The 16,962-nt window shown below is 43.8% G+C and overlaps 1 long non-coding RNA gene across 1 annotated transcript; it reads left to right on the forward strand.

Moving 5' to 3' along the window:
• The first annotated feature begins 11,601 nt into the window (after positions 1 to 11,601).
• On the forward strand, positions 11,602 to 16,635 carry LOC133059206 (uncharacterized). Its single transcript, XR_009693495.1, has 2 exons — positions 11,602 to 11,725; positions 16,096 to 16,635. It is a non-coding gene; the product is annotated as an uncharacterized LOC133059206 (long non-coding RNA).
• Positions 16,636 to 16,962: the final 327 nt, after the last annotated feature.

Genomic DNA, 16,962 nt, shown 5'->3' on the forward strand with positions numbered 1-16,962 from the left:
GAGACATATCATTTATTAATGCATATATATGGAGTCTAGAAATACGGTATAGATGAACTTACTTACAAAGCAGAAGTGGAGCCTGAGTTCTTGACAGCTCTTTATTGGCCATTGAGTTCAGATCTCTTTCCCACCCAACTTTATTAAGAAAAAAAAGAAGAAGACGAAATGCTTGATTTGAGCTTTGGGAACAGAGTTACTGAGACACGGACTTGGTTGCGTTGGCTGAGAACATCATGTGCCTGTCGGAACACTGTGATCACAGCACGAAATGTGATGTGGAAGATACTCTTTCAGGGCAAAGGGGCCAAGGGAGCGTGAACATCCATGATGAACCAGATGACTATAACACGGTGCATTTTACAATTTTATTTAACTTTTCACCTTCACTCTCTGTTCCCCTCTTAGCCTTTGCCTGAGGGGGACACAGAGAGTGAAAGTAAGTCCCCAGCAAGAAAAGGAAGCTGAAGCCCAGGAAATCCACAAATTAGATAATAAGTTTCTTGAATTATCAAGGATTGTGGGTATTTCTAGATCGAGGAAACTGGCAGACACCTAATTTGTTTTCTGAAAGCTCTATCTAATGGTGGAGGCTCTTTTAAAGTTTCTCAGCAATTGGGGGTATTATTCCCAGCTTAGACAGCTAGCAATTTAAAATTATTAAGAATGGCTTAGCCTTCAAAGCAAATTCCAGATTGTTTAATTAGTCATGTAAAGTGCTGGACGTTACTCATCATACAAGAAACAGGACTATTTATTAGTTTTGAGTGCAATTAATCGCCTTTCAGGTTTTCATGAAAGGGCAAAAGTCCATTTGATTTTCAAGTTTACGTCTGTAGCAAATTGCACTTAGGAGATTTTGGAATTCTAAATGAGTCTAAACTTCGAATTTAGGAAGCAGAGTTTCAGCAAGGTTTGCTACACAACAAGCTCTTATGGAGCCTGCAGCTATGAGCTTATCTCCAAGCCCTGGGGATCTTAACAATGGGTTGTTCCAACTGAAATTGAGGCTGAGAGAATGAGGCCCCTCTACCTAGGTCTCAGGATAAAAGTAGCCAGAGGGATTTGAGAACAAATTGACTGAGGCTTGGAGGAAGCAGAGTGAGTTGGAATCTGCAGGGCAACACACATTATAATAGAAATCAGATATATTTGAGGGACAATTTGTACTTAGTAAAAAGAATTCAGGGACAATAGCTGATTATATTGCAGGGCAGCTGTCATCTCTGAACTGTCCTTAGAATTTAACACTTATTTAAAATTCAATTTCGCCACATTTTATTGAGTATTACTGTTTTCAAAACTCTGTCTTAGGTGTAATGTGGGAAACAAAATATGAATGCAATAGGCCTGTCCTTTAAGAAATCTACAATCCAGATGGACAATAAAATATATGTGAACATTTACCACTTAGGACAGAGTGTGATAAATGCTAAAATAAAAGCACTAAGGCACTAAGTATTTTGAAATTGCAGAAAAAGGAAAGTTTGATACCAGTTAGCAAATTTGGGAAAGTTTTCATTGGATGGTAGTCTTTGACATGGATCTTACAAAGAATGACATTCTAATGAAGATAAATGGAAGGACATTTCTGACTAGAGGAATGATTTGAGTCAGTGGGTAGATATAGTATATAGATATAGTGGGTAGATATAGTAGTTTAGGGCATATGATATTGTTGGGCATTTTGGATAAGTGGAGAGTGCCCTTAACCCCAGTCTCAGTTAAGGGCAATCACCCCACTCATGAAAGTGAAAGTTGCACAGTCATGTCTGACTTTTTGCGACCCCATGGACTATACAGTCCATGGAATTCTCTAGGCCAGAATACTGGAGTGGGTAGCCTTTCCTCTTCTCCAGAGGATCTTCCCAACCCAGGGATTGAACCCAGGTCTCCCGCATCGCAGACCCCACTCATAGTGATGGGCAGACCTAGGCAGGTGTGCGTTTTGCCAAGTGACCCTGTCAGTACCGTCTAAGCTGGGTGGACTAGAGAGGGGCCATAGCTGTTCTGTGTCCCAGCCTGAAAAATTCTGCATAAACAGGAGATAGCTGGGTTGATTAGGGTCTTGATTTTGGGAAATTACATTGTGGAATAAAGAATCTGGCAGTTAGGTTTGGGAAATGAAGATGAGAGGAGGCAAACCCCAGAAGAAGCCATGAATAGAAGAAGGCATTATGAGTAAGTAAGTGATATCATGAAGAAGCTGAAGTCACAAAGCAGCAGAAACCATGAAGGAAAACTAGGCAGAGGGTGGGCCAGTCAGGTGGTACCAACAGCAGTTCCCATATAACTGTGCTATATATCACTTGCAGGACTCAAGCAAGACTGATGCTGAAGTCTGGAGCTGCTTACATTCACTTTCTCGCTCCACTGTCTGCAGTTCTTGATGGGGCCATAGTTCCTATCTTTGATTTCCATAGGATGCTTTTCTTTCTTGTTGCATCACATGTTCATACCCTAAAACTCAGCTGGATCATAAAGAAGGCTGAGAACTAAAGAATTGATGCTTTTGAATTGTGGTGTTTGGAGAAGACTCTTGAGAGTCAACTTGGACAGCAAGGAGACCAACCCGGTCAATCCTAAAGGAAATCAATCGTGAATATTGGAAGGACTGATCCTGAAGCTGAAACTCCAATACTTTGGCCACCAGAGGCAAAGAGCTAACTCACTGGAAAAGACCCCGATTCTGGGAAAGATTGAAGGCAATAGAAGAGGGCAGCAGAAGAGAAGATGGTTAGATAGTATCACTGGCTCAATGGACATGATTTTGAGTGAACTCCAGGAGATAGTGAAGGACAGGGAAGCCTGGCATGCTGCAGTCCATGGGGTGGCAAGGAGTTGGACATGAACAACAACAACAAAACTCAACCAGGTATGTTGGCCTGAGTAAGCTCCACAGTGAGCCTGGCTATGCCATATGATGTGACTTTAACAGAGGGAGAAGAAGGGCACAGAGTCAGGTTGGGCACAGTTTGTGCATGTCAAGGGATTCTGTATAGATGACTTAATGCTTTTGTCTGCTTTTTGCGAGGCATTTTGGATTCAAAGATGCATAAGACTGGGTCTCCAATTTCAAGGTGAAGAGAATAGGGACACAAAGATAGCTATCACTGAAGATTAACATATTAAATATTGGGCCACCATCCCACTCACAAGATTAAATATTGAATGTGCCAAAGATGTATTCATTAAGCCCTGGAAGGGAGGGGCTATCTGAGCAAGCTTCCCAGAAGCGACAGCGATGCAAAGAACTTGAAATATTCTGATTCCATTACAGAGTTGTGTGCATGTGTGCTCAGTTGGTTCCGATTCTTTGTGACCCCATGGACTGTATCCTGCCAGGCTCTCTGTTCATGGAATTTTCCAAGCAAGGATACTGGGGTTGCCATTTTCTACTCCAGGGGATCTTCCCAACCCAGGGACTGAATCTTCGTCTCCTGCATTGCAGGCAGATTCTTTACCACTGAGCCGCCGGGAAAGCCCCTCCATGAAAGGGTTATGAGCAGGAAAATAAAATGAGTAGATAAATACTATAGAAAGGTGACTTTTGTCTAAGGATAATTGGATTACTGAGAGGCTGTTATCAAGAAGATTAATTTTAATACTTGGGAGGATAATTCAGTTGTAGAGGAGGGAGGTTGGGGCTCTTAAAAAAAACAAAAGAAGAGGGAAATAGACCCTAGGATGACTTCAAAGGTAGAAGCAACTCAACCTGATGCTTGATTCAATGTAGTGGATACTTGAAGGGGTGGGGTGAGGTTAATGTGGCATCACAGTGATGCCGAGAGGACACGCCCCTCCACCTCTTGAATCTGTCTTTCTTCTCCTTTTATGAAGGCTGTCTTGTCCCTAAATGGTGGCACGATGATCGTCTCAGCAGCCCCAGTAAAAGAACAGTGCTTTCGCTGAGACTTTTGGTGCTCTTGGAGGGACACGCTGGTTTGGCAGGCTTGGCCACGTGCTCTTTCCTCAGCCAGTCACTGTGGCCCACCGACAGACTATGCTGCTAAAGTCATTGTCAGTCCTGGATTCTGGGGTTGACCCCATCTCAACCACAGGCAAGGAGTGACAGAGATGGGTGACTAGAGAAAAACAGGGCTGTTATTGCATCAAGGGAGAGAGGATTTAGGACAGCATAATAACAGGTACAACTTCAGCTACTAATGATTTGTTCTCAGAGAGACAGCAGCAGTATTGAAGCAGGATCTTATTTCCCTGCCCAGGGATTGAACCCACATCTCTTACATTGGCAGGTGGATTCTTTACCACTGAGCCATCAAAGAAGCCCTGTTTTTTTAGGTGTAGTTTTATACTAAAAATGACCTTAATGTATACTCCTGAAGGTTACTGATTGATTGCTTGCTTCCTTGTTTGCTGTTTCCCCATGGAAATCAAGGGAATTTTGTTCCTTTTGTAGCTGTTTCCTTATTTCATCATCTCTCTGGGTTTGCTTTCAGTTTGCCTCCAGTTTGGGTAGAACGGAATGTCACGTGGCTGGCTCTGGTGTGCTCGCTGGGTTGTGTGGATTTGCAGATCAGGAACACCAAGCATAGTAGCTCCCCTCCAGAGCCCTGTCCCCCGAGCAACCTCCCCACCCCGAATCCAGGCACACAGAGTCCCAGGGAGCGTGCAGCCGAGCCGGGAGGTAGCAGAGCATGCGTGCGTCTTGTGGTTGAGCCACCTCCAGGACTCTTGCCACTGTTTTCCCAGCTGAAGACCGAGTCCACGAGGCTGTGGCTGAATGGGAAGCCCTCAATTTCATCACCAAACTGCAGACACTGACAGCTGGGTCCTCAGGACTCTTGAGCCGCGTGCAGTGTCCCCCCCGGCCCCTGGGGGAACCTTGGTTTCTGGGTGTGGGTGTGTTGGCCAGTGGCCAGGCTTCTTCCTGAAGTGACCACCTTCTACCTAAGATCAGGCTCTGGGGCTCTCGAGGTCGGAGTGGCTCTGACCTTTTTTTCAAATTTTTCTTTATTTTTATTTTTGGCTGTGCTGGGTCTTCGCTGCCGTGTGGGTTTTTCTCCAGTTGTGGCAAACAGGGGTGGCTCTCTGTTGTGGTGCTCCGGTTCTCCCTGCGGTGGCTTCTCTCGCTGCAGAGCGGGGGGTCTAGGGCGCGTGGGCCTCAGTGGTTGTGGCCCCCTGGGCTCTAGGGCACAGGCTCAGGAGTGGGGGCACAGGCTTAGTTGCTCTGCTGCACGGGGGATCTTCCCAGACCAGGGAGCAAACCTGTGTCTCCTGCTTTGCCAGTTCAGTCCAATCACTCAGTCGTGTCTGACTCTGCGACCCCATGGACTGCAGCACGCCAGGCCTCCCTGTCCGTCGCCAGCTCCCGGAGTTTACTCACACTCATGCCCATTGAGTCGGTGATGCCATCCAACCCTCTCATCCTCTGTGCCTGCTTTCCCATGTGGGTCCGTTATCACTGAGCTGCCAGGGAAGCCCGGCTCTGACTTCTGAAGCCAATGACCCTGGATCAAGCTCTGTGTTGTCCGGTGCAGAATCCTCATGTGGCTAATGAGCCCTTGAAATGTGCTTTGTCTGAATTGATATTGCAGCAAATGTAAAGCACACACCAGATTTCAAAGACTTAGTGACCTCTGGATGGAATGGTGTCCTCTCACCCTCAGATTCATATATTGAAGTCCTAACTCCTAGTGTGATTGCACTTGGGGTAAGGAAGTGAGTAAGGTTAAATGAGGTCATAGGATGAAACCCTGATGACCAGGAAGCTTGCTTTCCCTTTTGGCCATTATGAGAGGACACAGGGAGAAAGTGGCCATCTGCAAGTCAGGAAGTGGGCCCTGACCAGAAGCCCACCAGGCTGCGCCCTTCACTTGGACTGCCAGCCTCCAGAACTGTGAGAAAGTAAACTTCCGTTGTTTAAGCCCCCTGCAGTCTATGCCTTTTGCTATGGCAGCATGAGCAGACTAACATACTATATGAAAAAAACAATGTAAAATATCTAATTAATATTTTATATTGATTATTTATTGAGATAATGCTTTGGATATAGTGGACCAAATAAAACATATGATTAAAGCTAATTTTATCTGTTTCATTCTCCTCTTTAAAAAAAGTGGCTCCTAGGAAAGTTGAAGTTACGTATGTGCCTTCCACAATATTTCTATAGGACAGTGAGCACCTAGACCTTTGTGTTATCATCACATTGCCTTAAATTTCTCCATCAGTTACTGCTAAGTCCCTGTTCATGAAGAATCTCTAAACTTGTCTCTACCTTATGCAATATTCTGTTTCTTTTCCCTTTAGTATCCAGGACATTAAAACCAGACAAAATAAAATGGGGAAACACATAAAAACTCAAGACAACAAGAGCTCAACAAAACATGCTGTATTTCTCTGGTTTTTGTATATTATTATTATTTTTGATTAAAGAGATATTTTTTTCTCTCCTCTTGATCTCACTTCTGCCTTACATTCCTGCTCATTGAAGCCAATATTGAGGAATCGAGTTTAAAGTTTGTGGTGTAGCATGACAAATCCCCTGGGGAAAACCAGCCCAAAGAATGTTGGGGAAGTTTCTCTGCTTTTAGACCTACGAGTTCTTGGTTGTTATTACCATATAATGAGAAGGTTAATGAAAATGGGGGAACAGAGACTCCTGTTTTTTTGTTTTTAATAAGTCAGGGCCCCATTGAACTGTAGAGAGGGCGGTGCTCTCAGGCCTTGCTGGCTGGGAGAAGGGAAGGTTCTGCTGAGCTAGATTGATGCATTGTTGACAACATCAAATGGGCACCTGAATAGGTTCGGGAAATTGGAGACTCCTAGCTCCTGTGACCTAGAGCTAGGGAAATGTTTTGTAAACAGCAGAGAAGAGTGCAAGATGTCCTGGATTAATCCATACGCTTTGGGAGAGTGTTTACTTGGGAAGGCAGCTTTTGGTGGCAGATTCATAATTGGAATTCATGGTCTCCACTAGTAGGAGCATCACGAATTATTTCAAACATATAATCTCCTTAGTACAGCCCTCAATTTTCTCAAATTTTATCTTTTGCAACAAATACTGCTGGGCATTTACCTTGAACTAACAGACTCGCTCAGTTGATTTTTGAAATATGTCTGCCAAGTAGTCAAAGTTGAATAGCCAAAGTGATCCTGTCAGTCATTCTTCCCAGTGAAAATAGTGTTCCATGAAGATAGTCATATTTCAGTTGTAATTCAAACGGTCGCATAAGTACTTTTCCCTGAAGGCATGCAGCAGAAGTACTTTATGGGCACCTCCCATTTTATCCAAACAGAACATTTTAAAAAATGTGTATGTAAGAGCTCAGATTAATAAGTTCATTCTTACTGCTTCATCAAGATCATTAAGTAAAGCTAGCTTTCCCTCCCTCGCCCCCCGCCGCCCCCCCCCCGCCCCCAGAGCTGCTAGTTCAGTTTGTTCCTATTCCTGGGTCTGGGCTAAGGGCCAGCAGCTTTACCCATGTTTTTTTGCACCATCAGTGCAAATGTCAACACAGTGAAATGGGAAAAAATTTATTATGAAAGTAGTTTTGAACTCCAGCACCCTCTGAAGGAGCTTCAGAGACCCCTTGGGGGTCCATAGATGGCACTTTGAGAAACTAACTTGTATGATTTAAAACATCAGCAGGTGTTTTGGTGGTGCGTGTGTGGATCTCCTGGTGATTCAGAGTTCTAGACAAGTAAAGGATTCTCTTGGCACAACTGCCTCTCTGAGACTGGAGACTGGACTCTGCCGCGACCGGAGGAGAAGAGGCAAAGGCTGCGTTCTCTCATCCACACATGACACCACGAATAGCATCGTTTTCTCACTTTTTTTTAATTTTTTTTTTAAATTAAAAATACAAATGGATGACAGATTGCTTTGAAAAATCTCTCAATAGAAACCCTAATATTTTTTGAAAGTATTTGCCTGCATTGTATTTTAGGAGAGAGGAGTGAGCAAAAATGGAAATTCTTCCCATATCTTTATGGCTCCTGAATTTATGCATTGCTCTGCACATTGAAAGTAATGAAATGAAGGGCCTAGATTCAGTCCTGACCAATGTGCATGTACCTAAATATTGACAAGTTTTAGTGACTTGCTGTTACATTGTTGTAAAATATATTTCTTCTGGCATAACAATGATTTTGGTTTTTTTGTTCATTTTTTTTTTTAGGTCAGACCTCTGCCTTATTCAGCCACCAGGGATGTAGATACCTCCGAGTGTCTCTAAAATAACATTTTAGTGTCCTTAAAATGGTTTTTAACCTACTATGTCCTTGGGGAGATTGCTTTTAAGTTTAGATTTTAAGCAAGAAAACAGGCATAATATATACTATGGTCACAGATGCACATTGTAAGTGGGGAGATTATTTAAGCCTAGAAACTGAAAACAAGTCTAAAATCTCACCTTCCAGAAATCATTTTCATCTTTCCTACTAATTTTGGTCACCCTAAGAAGAACATGTTTTATCTTATATCAAACTATAGACCTTCTGAACTTTATACCATACTTAATTCTGTAATTCTGTTACAGAATTCTTAATTCTGTTTCTATTATTATTCAGTTTTCCTAGGTGTGATTAGACAATATTATTTTCCCTTAGTCAATTAAAAACCCAAAGAAAATAGATGGCTATTAAGGAGGAAGTTTGAACATCAGCTTTCCTTGTCTCTTTTTGTTTGTTTCCTTCTGTATATGACCAAACCTATATTTGCATAAGCAAATTAAATCATACCTGCAAGCCCACAAATGCAGAATTTGCATGCTTCCTTAATCCCAGATCCTTGGGAAAACACCACATTAACACCAAAACCAACATATAAACACCTTGGCCCTTGGTGTCCAACTTAGCCAATGGAGTTGAGCACCATCCAACTTCTTACTTGAGTTGCTCCACGTATATGGATTTTTGAGCCATGCTTCTAGGGCCATCTAGGTAGCTGCCAGGAAGCTACCCCCTGAATCTCCCCACAGTCTAGTTACCAGACTGTTTAACTGGAAGTCTTTTGAGGGCAGCATTTATATCATCCTTGTTCACATGAATTTATGGAGTCATGGCTCAATGCAGTGTTTTAGAGAAACAACGAGGATTCCTGAAAGGAACTTCTTATAAAGTTAAATTGCCTGTATAGACAATAAAATAGGGAAACTAACTATACCAGTTTTTTTTAAAGGATAACTTCGTGATTGTACAAAAGATATTGACCTCTGGTAATAGTTTTATTATCTGTAAACTGAGAGTTTGTTACTTAAGATAAATCCTTGATCTCACACATTCATAGACATTATGGAACACAAATGTATTTATTTTTTTATCATCACCATTTTGTTTCTCTTGGTGTTGAGCGGTATAGTCTTTGTCCATATCATGTGAAAATAATCATACAAGTTGGGCAAGTGAACTTAGTAGCCTAAATCAGTTATTTCATAGCCTTTAATGGTTATGTGATTAAATTGTCTACTCAGTTTGACCAATCACACAAGCTTAGCAATTTCAGAGAAAATAGTCATAGTATTTTTAAGTGGACTATTAATAATTCAAAGTTCTCAACCCCTTTTGGGGATATGTTGATATTACACTTAACACTTCTCACATATTAAAGATTTTCGTTTAATAAACTCAGACTGATGAGTGGACTTTCTGAGTGGGGAGGTAGGGAAGAGAATACCTTCCTCTCTTCCTGCTGGAAAATATGGTAAATTAGAGGGGAAATGGATCGTCTATAATTGATTGAAAACTCATCTGGTATGACCTCAAAGGCGTAAGAAGTCCACAGTTCCTAACTGGGAGTTCCTGAACTAGGAACTTCTAAGAAAGAGAGTTTGGACACTTTCTAAACCACTCAATTTCTTCTTCATCCAGTGCTCTATAAATGCAAAACAGAGACCAAACTTGAAAAGTGTGTGCAGACAAAACCATTTAAGCCGTGTAAGCAAAACTAAGTCTAGCTTATTTCATGAACGTAAGCAAGATTTAATTTAGATTACTTCTTGTAAATCATAAAAGAAACTTAAGTCGTCTTTCTAAAATGCTATGAGGTAATCACTTTGAACCAATCCCCTGCTGCCTGGTAACTCCCGCTGTCAGAACCCATCATTGTGAAGGCTAAACAACTCCCTCATTTCCACTCTTTATGCCATGATGGAATCATCCCTCTGAGCCTCATCTCAGTTTTGAATCCGAAAGCTCCCAGTTTGCACACTGTCCTTATGGGCACAAAAAACTCTTATCAAATACTATTTTACTGTTCTGCTTTTAATTGTTTCAGTTTCTGGATTTTTGAGAGAAGGAAAAGTGGCAGGAAAACACAGCGAGGAGAAGTTGTAGTTGGAGCTAGGATGAGTAATTGGGATGGTTTTAGGTAAGAACGGAGATACAGTTGAAGCTGAATTGTAGAGGATTTTGAACAAAATGCTGAAGAGTTTGGACAAAGAGCTAGACACTGAAGAGTCACGGAAAGTGTGAGCAAGAGAACTCTCTGACCGAGCTGCTCTTAGGGATATTGGCTGTAGCAGCAGTGTGTTGGGGGTCTAGGAGGAGAAGAACTGAGACTGAGAACAGAGTGGAAGGTCCTGAACACAGTCAGATGGGAGGTAACGGGAGCCTGGATTGACTGTGGTTCCAGTACAAGAAGCAGGTGATAGCTGCTAGAGATGAGGTCTAATTGGAATGAAAAGCATTGGTAGTTACTCAGAGAAAGGTCGGCGGAAGCTCCAGAGAGAAACTTGGGTTTTTAATTTTGTTTCATTTCTTTTTGAGAACCTTGGATTTTTATTCTAATTAACTTATTTTTGAGAACCTTGAGTTGTTTTTTTAAGACCTTTTATTAAAATATTTTAAAGACCTTTTTAGAAAACATTTATTTATTTGGCTGTCTCCAGGTCTCTGTTGTGGCACATGGAATCTGGTTCCCTGACCAGGGATAGAACCCAGGTCCCCTGCATAGGGAGCTGGGTATCTTACCTACTGGACCACTAGGGAAGTACCAGGAACCTTGGGTTTTTAATCTGGGTCACCAAGAGGATACTAATGGCATTCACAGAGATGAGTAGGTGAGGACCAGGAGTAGATTTTGGGGTGGTGGATGGGTGGGCAAAGGAAACTATGGCTCCTGTCTTGGGAACGCTGGATTTGTGATGATGGTGGAACACTTGGTGGAAGGTTAGGATATGCAGTGAGAGTGGCCTGGGAAATACGGATTTGGGTTTTCAAAGAGGAGAGTTGAAGTGGAAACTGAAGTGAGGGGTGTAGGAGACTGGCATGTGACTGAGGACGTGCCATGTGGCCACAGCTTAGTCCAAGAGACAGGTCAAGATCGATGCCATAAGCACTGTCCTACAACATATATGGGTCATGAAGATGGTAACACAAGAATGAGAAGAGCTCTCTGCCAGGGAAGGCCAGGCGCATCTGGAGCTGGGCCTTAGAGCCGAGAAAAAGTCTGCCAGACTTCCCAGGGAAGGAAAAAGCATTGCAGGCAGAAGAAAAGCGCAGATGGAAAGTGGTGGTGATTTGATTTGTTGGGGATCAGAGTGGTGATAGGCGAGAGAAAGGAAACGGATACTGTCCAACATCCTCTTTTTATTACACGGAGGAAGCGAACCCAGAGCGGAGGGTGGAGAGGGAAGAAAAACCAGCCAAGCTTGTGAGATCCTGAAAGACACAGTCAACAGTGACCCGGCTGGCTGGAGACGGAGGTGGGCTCCGGGACCCTGGACTTCTCACCTTGGCTCTCTGCCTTCTTTTATAAAAGGAGGTTAGCACCGGTCATTTCTGAAGCCCTTTCCCACTGAGGTTCCGTGTGCCTCTCCAACTTTGGGAAGCTTTCTTTTCTTTTCGGGTTGAGTAATTTAGTGTTCGAGTAATTAGAGTCTAATTGGAAACCTGTGACCTGGAAGAGGTAACACACTTCCTTACAGGGTCTGTCTTGCTCCGGGGGCATAGTTCACGTACTGGGAGCACTTCCTCATTAACTGACCCCAGGGGCCTCCATCCAGCAGCTAGTTACTGGGGTGGGAGGGAGGTACTAATGTTTATAAAGGTCACATTGGAAAATTTTCTGAAACAATTGAACTGCAAAACATGTGTTTAATATTTATAGCGCTTGGAACAGAAAAGATACTTTTGATCATCCTCTTTCTTCCTGGAGTTTAACCAGCTCCTAGATCTCTCGGGAGAGCGTCTTCTCAACCAGAAAATAATGAGACCTTGCTATCTCGAGGGGACCTTGTACCATTCCTTGTGATTTAGGTGAAGGCTTGATTGCAGCGCATGTTTTCTGATCCTGGTAATCTTAAATAAATAATCCAAGCCCACAGCATTAATAAAAGCAGTAATTCTGTCAAGGATCCTTGCTAACTTCCTAAACTTCTGAGGGTCCAGAGCTGGTGATTTATGAACGCTGCCAGAATCTGAGCTGTGGTGTTTTTTAGGGGATTCGTTGGGAGGTATGCTTTTAAGGGTAATTACCATGTGTCAGAAGGATGCCTTAGCCCCGTTGACACTGTGTCCTCGATTTTATTTAGAGGTCAAATGGCAAGAGAATTATATGTGAAAGGGTATCCTTTCAACATTTACAAGTAGAAAGTAAACGTAATGTGCTAAGCTCAATTCTGAGTGGATGCGATAGTCGCATTAACTCTGTGTACCTTGCTGTTTGCAGTTCATTTGAGTTCTACAGATATTCATTCTGCTTCTAACACACCCCAGCGGAGGACGGACACACAAGTCTCTGGGTCTGGCATGGTCCAGTTTTGTTCACTGTTCAGTCTCTAAGTTGTGTCTGACTCTTTGCAACCCCATGGACTGCAGCACGCCAGGCTTCCCTGTCCTTCACCATCTCCCAGAGTTTGCTCAAATTCATGTCAATTGAGTCAGTAATGGTATGTAAGCATCTCATCCTCTGCTGCTCCCTTCTCTTCCTACCTTCAAGCTTTCCCAGCAGCAGGGTCTTTTCCAGTGAGTCAGCTCTTCACATCAGGTGGCCAAAGTATTAGAGCATCAATTTCAGCATTGGTCTTTCCAATGAATATTCAGGACTGATTTCCATTAGGACTGACTGGTTTGATCTCCTTACAGTTCAAGGGACTCTCAAGAGTTTTCTCCAGCACCACAGTTCGAGAGCATCAATTCTTGGGCTCTCAGCCTTCCTTATGGTCCAACTCTCACATCCATACATGACACTGGAAAAACCATAGCTTTGACTAGACAGACTTTTGTCAGCAAAATGATGGTCCAGAGCGGAAGTGTTAGTCCATGGCTCCTTGAAATGTGAAGGGAGAGCATCTAACTCAGCCTGGGAAGTGATGGAGGGAGGTAAGGGAGGGCAAGAATGTCTTCCCTAAGAAGGTCTTGCCTGAGCTGGATCTTAAATAACCAGCTGGGTTTACCCAGGTAAAACATGAAAAGAGGGACAGCTTGAGAAAAAGGAGAAGGTTGCAGTAGTGCTAAGTGGGGGTGAGAAAGGCCCTTTGGTTGGAGCGGGAAGGACAGGGGCATTACAGTTGGTGGTATCCGTGCAGCAATTTGAGCTGAGAAGGCGAGGGGAGCAGCCAGCTTGCTAGTCTGATGGCAGTTTTTTTTTTTTTTTTTCCCTGCTAGTAAATTTGCCTAAAATCTGCTGCTCCCCTGAAACGGATCTGGAATCTTGAAAACTATGTGAATATCAGTCCCTTGTCACCCCAGGTTAGACTTCTACTGAACATGCTCAGGTGGTCTCCCTGCTTTCTCCCCAGATCCTGGGTCCTACTCCAGTTCTAGAACTGGAAATTGGATCAGCACCCCTTGCCTAGATGGCCCCGGGTTGATATCCATACCATTAGCTAAGATGAATCTCTGTGGTTCTTGACCCAGACACTTGAAAGATGCTCAGGAAATCTCACCATGGAACTCTCCCCGCCACCCACGATTGGGTAGATTGGCTCCTTAGAAACTAAGCACCCAGTTCATGCTTGATTTTTCTGCAGCTCTTGAATTTGGTGATCTGGACGATAGCTTCTTCTCTTTCCCCTCTGCCCTGGTTAGTTTTCCTGCTGCTGCCAGCCTCAGTGGCATGCTTTCAGCTCTAACCTCCCACTACTAGTCAGCTGACATTGAGCTGGTTAGGTGCCTGAAGCTCTCTAGAACTGGCAAAGGTCCATTTCCAAAGGTCCAGAAGTTTCTTTGTCCTTCTTCCGCCCCAAACTCAACTCTTAGCTTTTAAGTCCAGCTGTGTGGCTGGCAATTTTATAAGGAAGCATTCCTAATGTGTGTTTGGAGGAAGCATAAATGTTGCAGACACCACCCTCATTCTTGGGGATTCACAATAATTATTAGCATATTGAAAGGCTCTGGAAAGTTCTGTGGTCTAGAAACTTGGCTAATTTGCATTTGATAATTTCTAAAACAAAAGTCTTTCCCCCAGTAATATCTATCTAAATGCCCAGTCATTGAACATTTAATGAAACACACTTAGGGAACCTGGTTTGAAAGCTTTACTATTGTTTTCCAGTACTATTAACCAGGGTGGTAACCTTCCAAGTAGGAACTGGAAACCCACTGCAGTATTCTTGCCTGGGAAATCCCATGGACAGAAGAGCCTGGCGGGCTACAGTCCTTGGGGTTGCAAAGAGTCAGATATGCCTTAGTGACTAAACCACAACAACAGCAAACCTTCCAAGTGGGGGCATTCCTCAAGGACTGGAAATATTGCCATCTCAAATCAAGTTGTAGCAAATTCATGACAGGATTTGCTGGGAGAGTGTCTGCAGAGGCTGGAGGTGTTTAGCAGACGGGTTGTTTGTGTCTGATAGCATTGATTTCCTTTTCTTCTGATAACAGCCTCAAAATTTTCTTAGAAAATTCAATTTATAAGGCTGAAGTGCGCCGCCCACCCTCGCAATGTGTATGTTTAAATCCTAATTCTAGGGTATCCCAGAATGTGACGATGTTTCGAGATAGGGCCCTTTAAAGAGGTGATTAAGAGACTATGAGGTCAAATGGGTGGGCCCTTATATCAGTTCAGTTCAGTCGCTCAGTCGTGTCCGACTTTTTGCGACCCCATGGACTGCAGCATGCCAGGCCTCCCTGTCCATCACCAAATCCTGGAGTTTATTCAAACTCATGTCCGTTGAGTCAGTGATGCCATCCAACCATCTCATCCTCCGTCGTCCCCTTCTCCTCCTGCCTTCAATCTTTCCCAGCATCAGGGTCTTTTCAAATGAGTTAGCTCTTCACATCGGGTGGCCCTTATCTGACTAGGGTGTTTATGAGAAGAGATTAGGACTTAGACAAACACAGAGAAGACCACATAAAGACACTGGATGTAGAGCCACCTACAAGCCAAGGAGGGAGGTCTCCAAAGAAACCACCTTGCTGACAGCTTGACCTTGAACTTCTCAGCCTCCAGAACTGCGAGAAATAAGTGTCTGCTGTTCAATCCAGTCAGTCTGCAGTACTTAGTTATGACCGCCCTAGGGAGCTACTTCACAGGTGAAAGTGAGGCTGAGCCCATTGTGTGGGTCCTGAGGTACCCACCCCGGTCCACGAGAACAAGGTCTCAAAATGGTCCTCAGTGACTAGCTGTGAACTGATCACATGACCCAAAATAGGTCAGTGAGCTCCAGAGGCATCCTCTTCCTTTGTGTGTGTTCCTGCTAAATCATTTCTGTTGTGTCCAGCTCTTTGCAACCCCGTGGACTGTAGCCCGTCAGGCTCCTCTGTCCATGGGATGCTCTAGGCAAGAACACTGCAGTGGGTTGCCGTGTCCTCCTCCAGGGGGTCTTCCCCACCAGGGACTGAATCCCCGTCTCTTACGTCTCCTGCATTGGCAGGCGGGTTCTTTACCACTGATGTCACCTGGGGAGCCCATCCTCTTCATGTAACTGTGGTTTAACAGGTAGGAGGTCAGGCTGGGAGCTGTTTTTACTAGGATTAGAGAGAGAGCTGCTTGAGAATAGAGCCAGAGAAGGGAAAAGACAGCTGAGAGTAATGGAGTCAGGTTCCTGATAGAATCATCTGGTAACGGAGCCAGACCCCTGGGGCCTTCTGGGGACCGCCCTTGCCCCCCTAAAGTACCTAGACAATAGCATTTGATGTAGATTTTCTGAGTTGTTTTGCAGATGTCAAAAACCTCCTCCTCTCCAACAGATAGATGATGCTAACTCCCTGAAGACCCTGAGCATGGAGCCCCAGACCTCTTGGAGCCTAAGGACGGCTGACCCTGTGACCCCTCCTGCCACCTCACCGTCAGTCCTGCGGAGAATTGGGCGCCTGTTGACTCCCCTCCCTCACCTGGTTTTTAAAAGTGGTTTGCTCGAAACCCTTCGGGGAGTTCTGGCTTTTCAGGCGTGAACTGCCTTTCTCTGCTCCAGACTCTGATGGCTCAGTTTGTTTGGCCTCACTGTGCGTCGTCCACATGAACTTGAGTTAACATTTTTGAGTGCCTAGACCTAGCCATACCTGAGGTTTTCCGGCCCCTGGACTTTATGGTGATGTCCCCCAACACATTCACCTTTTTTTTTTTCCCTAAGAGATGTTGAGTTGTAGAAGGATCCCAAATCATACATAACAATAACATAGTAGTTTTTGAGAAAATGCCCATCAGTGCTACCTTTGTATCCTTGCTAAACATTTTCCTTTCCAAATGTCTGTGTAGCCTGTTCCTCTTGAATAGAATCTCCTCAGAAATAGTAGTCTTTGTTTCATGAAATGTATGAGATTTTTTTCTGATGAAACCCCTGATAAATTCGGTCATGGTGTATCCCTTATAACCCATGTCTATGGTGGTCTGGGTTAGTCCGTATCGATACAACCAGCTGTAATTTGCAACCAGGCAGACAATTTGATTAATGCAAATTGCCTCACATTTACAGCAAATGCTTTAAAAATTACGATGATGTCATGATTAGTAAACCGAGTCACCATTAACAAAAGTCCTTGGTAAACAATTTCCCAACTTTCTCTAGTATCCAGACTCTTGGATAAGCAATATTCATGACTATATTCTAGGGCTCA

The sequence above is a fragment of the Dama dama genome, chromosome 7 (assembly GCF_033118175.1).
Source record: "Dama dama isolate Ldn47 chromosome 7, ASM3311817v1, whole genome shotgun sequence".
NCBI lineage: Eukaryota > Metazoa > Chordata > Mammalia > Artiodactyla > Cervidae > Dama > Dama dama.